Source organism: Rhagoletis pomonella, unplaced genomic scaffold (genome assembly GCF_013731165.1).
Source record: "Rhagoletis pomonella isolate Grant_MI unplaced genomic scaffold, Rhpom_1.0 Rhpom_scaffold_00006, whole genome shotgun sequence".
NCBI lineage: Eukaryota > Metazoa > Arthropoda > Insecta > Diptera > Tephritidae > Rhagoletis > Rhagoletis pomonella.
Window position 1 is genome coordinate 44,822,079 of NW_023458560.1, and position 4,943 is coordinate 44,827,021.

The window sequence follows — 4,943 nt, forward strand, 5'->3', positions numbered from 1 at the left end:
TATTTCTAATCATAAGAGGACACAAACAGAAAATAGAAATTCAAATATATTTTTCATACTAGATATCAAAATTTCTGAGATTTTCGCACAATTTTAGATATTCAAATTTTCAGGACTCTATGGGTAATATTTGAGTTGGCAACTCGAAAGCCTCGAAAGTCTTGAACTTTTGCAATATTGACAAAATTTGTAAAGTTAGGTTAGGTTAAGTGGGCGGCTCAGAGAAGAATTCACTCGGAGACCACAAAGGCCCCTTGCGATGCCCATGGGGTTTCCCCATGCCTATCCCTACATGTCTTTGAACCATTCTCTGGCGAATCCAAACAGTCCTTCCAGTGGAGCTTTTCCTAAGGTATCCACGCTCTCGAAGAAATGGTCCCCAAGACACTTTAGGCGTTTTCTTCGGAGTGCTGGACATTCACAAACGAAGTGCTGGACGGATTCTTCCTCCTCCTTATCTCTACAGCTTCTACAGATATCGTTATGCGGTGCTTCGAACCTGGCGCCCATGTAGCCAATGGTCCAGTGTCCCGTTAGTATTCCTGTGAGAAGCTTAACGTTTGGCTGTGACAGCCTTAATAAACTCATTGTTCTTCGTTCGTCGAGCCATGGCCAGCGCGATTGCGATACCATACAGGTGTGCAGATTTTCCCACCTGCTGTTAGTGGCTGCCTTGGTCACTCTCTCGACCTCCGAAAACAGAAATCGCAGGGGAGGTTTCACGATCTGGATCGCTTTCCCAAGCTCCTCCAGATCCCTTTCTAGCACATTCGTCCGCTTCCTCATTTCCTGGGACACCGTTGTGTCGTTTCGACCATAAGGCTTTGATAGCTGCTTTACTGTCCACGACAAAGGCAAGTTTAGATGGAGCTAGGTAGATCACGCTCACCAGCCTTGCCGCCATGTCGATTGCATATATCTTAGCCTGAAAAACACTGCAGTGATCCGGGAGTCTGTAAGACTCTCTCAGAGACAACTCCTGAGAGAAGACTTCAGATCCTGTTCCGACGTCCATTTTAGAGCCGTTCGTGAAAATGGGTATTTCGTCATCGCTAAGAGCAAATAAAGATACAGTTTTTTCACTGGCCTGCCAGTGAACTCTGCCATAGCCTGACATAAACAAAAAATTCATAATATTTTATATTCATACAATATTCTTTGTCGATTCCTTAACTAACAGCCGCACTCAGAAACGTTCCTTAAATTAGCTCTAATGGGCACTTAACTAATGATCGTTAAATCTGTTAATTAATGTTTCCTCTCAGAGTTAAAAATTATGAAATAAAAAATGTAAGTATGGCCCCAGTTGCGGCCCTTTATTTTTGTGGCATCACTCACTTTTTTCGTTCAGTTTGAAATAAAATATAAAAATAAGTATTTATATCGTTTTGCGCGCACTAGCTCAACAGATGCAATGGCTGAGTGAGCAGAGCACTGGCGTGCCATTCAAGAGATCCGAGTTCGAGTGCTAGGGCAAGAAAATTTTCTTTTTCCGTTTTTATTTTTTTTCTTGTTTAATTTTTATAAACGATATTTATTGAATTTTTTTGGTCTAATTTTCTTTTGATTTATAGATTTTATTGCTTTAAAAAGGAAACAAATTTTTTTCAGTCTTTCTTTTTATATTTCGGCAACTATCTTGAAAGCTTTTTTCTGTATTTCGAATGAGTAATTGAAAGATGTGCTAATAGTGTTATTATATTCATCGTTTAGCAATAAGTTTTCTAAAAACTAAACGAAATGAAAAAAATATCTTTTTAAAATAGGAAAAACTAAAAATTTGAGAAGCTGAAAGTAAAAGAAAAAAGATGAATTAAAAAAATTTCCAAGCGTTAAATAAAATAAAAAATATAAATTTTTTCTGCAATAAATCTTAAAAAAATTGTATTAAAAAGAATTCTTTGCCGAGGATTGAACTCGGATCTCCTGAATATGAAATGAAGGTGCTCTGCTCACTGGTCCGTTGCTACTATTACAGCAACGTTAACGAAATTGAAATTTATTGTAAACAAACAAAAAATTTCAAAATCATTCGTTAAAAAGTTAAGTAAAGGTTTTTGTTTACTTAACTTTAATGTTCATTAAATGCCGTTAACGAATCATTAACTGACTCTGAGAGGGAATTTTTTAAATCTTTACTGAGGGACACCTTAAGTAATCATTAAACGACTCTGAGTGCGGCTGTAAGTTTCTAAGAAACAAGTATTCGTTTGTAAACTCTTCCAAAAGGTTAGATTAGGTTAATCTGAGAGTATGTCTGCGCACCTCGTATAGGCCGTGTTGTCCCTGGCAGTATGAGATATAGATCGAAACCTGCAAAATACGGGCTACTGCCTTTAGAGAATCTACGGAGCACATTTAGTCCCTGTTTGACGGCATCCTGAATAGCCATTTGACATTTCTTGATAGCGTAATGCAAATAAGATTTCATAAAGTTTCCTACAGCTATCAGTGATACCTATCTTGAACACTTGTGTCCCTAGTAGGCGTAGAACAGCCGGTAAACCAGTTATCGTGCCTAACTTCATTTGGTTTCCCACATTGCGTTCGCAGCTTTGCAGACACCTAAACTATACCTTCTGTGCAACGTAACGATTATAACTTGTATTAAACCACTAGCTTATACCCGCGGGTTTCACTCAACGTTTTTATACAAATATGAAAAATAATTGAATGATGTTGTATTTTTTTCTGCGCCCATTTTGTTATAGCTCTATATTTTTTAAGCGAGTTAATGTATTTAGGCCGTTTAAAACTACATATAAAAATTTTAAAATCTCGTCTGCACACAAAAGATATCAATCCTTCTAAGTTTAAAATTATGGTTGTGCAAAGGCAAGTAGTTTGGAGTTGGTAAATGACTTGTATCTAAACGCATCGGTTATTCCTTCAGCTTATTAACGAAAGGTAGAAGGGTTTGACGTTAGTTTATGACGATAGAGCGATTTACAGATGCATTCAGTTATAAGTAGCCGGTCAAGCACAAGAGGTATGAAGTGACTTATGCCACTTTCAAAATTAACTTCTGATATGTGGTCCCTGATTCCAACTCGAAACTTCTTGCCTTTGCATAACCATATCATTCCTATTCTGTAGCCTTTTTAGAGGTTTTTTATGTCGCTTTTATATATATATATATATCAGTTCCTTAATATAGAAACGCCTGATCTGTTTTTTTGTCTTTATGAGATGTAAATGATCTGGAAAGGGTGAACAATCGTCTGTCTAAAATACTAAACGATGCTTTTAAGCAGGCCTGCCCTATAAGAAAGGCTAATGGAAGGGCAAAGACCCCTTGGTGGAGCCCTGGACTTAGTACCCTTAGACAACGGGTTAGGGAAACTTTTAAGCTAGCTAAGTGTGCTGACTCTAACGGGTGTTGCGATGAGTACAGTGATCTTTTAAAGATCTACAACAAATCCATACGTAGTGAAAAAAGAAGCTCATGGAGGAATTTCTGTAGTGCAATCGAAAGCTCCTGCGAGACAGTAAGGCTAAGGAAGGTCCAGTCCTAGGGTTGCGTAAACCAGGGACTCATTAAAAAGGACGACGGCGAGAGGACTCAATGCAGCGAGGAATCCTCGCTTTATTATTACAGACTCACTTCCTGCGGCCCAGGATCCAGATGGTCCACCTAACGCTGCAGTATCCATCGCAGGAGAAGGTAGCCTTGCAAGGGAACTAGTGACGCCATCTAGAATGGAGTGGGTCTTGGGCTCATTTTTGCAGTAAAAGTCGCCGGGCCTGAAAGGAATCTTTCCTGCGATGTTGCAGAACTCGGTCAGAAGGCAATATTTTTGAAGGCTGTTCAAGGCTAAACTACGTTCCAACGTCTTGGGGGAGTGCAGGGGTAGTGTTCCTGCCAAAAGTGGACAGCAGTGAGCTACAAAGTGTCTCGACGCAGTGGGGTAGGCACCAGACCACCACACCCGTTAACTGGAGCGCGCCGCAAGAGCGCGTACTCTCGCCGCTACTTTGGTCGCTGGTGGTTAACAGGATACTGCGGAACATGGAGGGAGGACCTGCCGAACTTACTGCATATATGCGGATGATATCTCTGTCATAGTAAGCGTAAAGTGTCTCTCCACACTCAGCTCTCTTATGAGCCAAGCACTACGGGTGACACATCTTTGGGCAATCGAAGTGAGGCTTAATATTAACGCAGAAAAACAGATCTGGTACTCTTCACCAGGAAATACAAGGTTCCAAGCCTATGCTGTATGGGGTGACCCTTCAGGTGAAGCAAAGCACCAAGTACCTCGGAATAATACGCGATAGTAAGCTGGTCTGCAACTGGGGCTTGCCGCCTTCTCTTTCTCACTGGATCTTCACGGCGATAGTCAGGCCGATACTGTTCCATGGAGAATTGCTTTGGTGGACAGCGCTGGAGAAGAAAACATTTGTTAAGAGTATGGAAAGTGTATATAGGCTATTAATGATCGGCATGACAGGGACACTATGGACTACACTCTGTACCTTGTTGCATCTCTTGCCTGTGGGCCTGTCGGCCAGGAATATAGCGTCAAAAACTGTATGCAGGTCTTACGGTCACTGTAGTATAGCGTCGACTTTATTTGGACGGATTGACTATGTGATCCCGGATCTGAGCTTTGGGACAAACTTCGAAGCCTGGTGAGAGGGCATAAGCAGTGCTGGATCGGTGAATGTCTATACAGAAGGATCGAAGAAGGAGAAGGGCTTAGGGGCGGCAATCGTATGCGCGGAGCTCGGCCCCAACAAATATTATAAACTGCCTAACTACTTATTGCAGCATTTTCAAGGCGAAAGTATTGGCAATAAGGAAGGCGGCGGAGTCACACTCCATAAAACAAGCGGGTGAATCTCTATGTAAACAGTCAGGCTGCAACTATCCCGCAGCACCTCCTGGCGGAGTGGCGGAGTGCAGTGCAGCTCTAAATTTGCTACATATAAATAAGGACGTA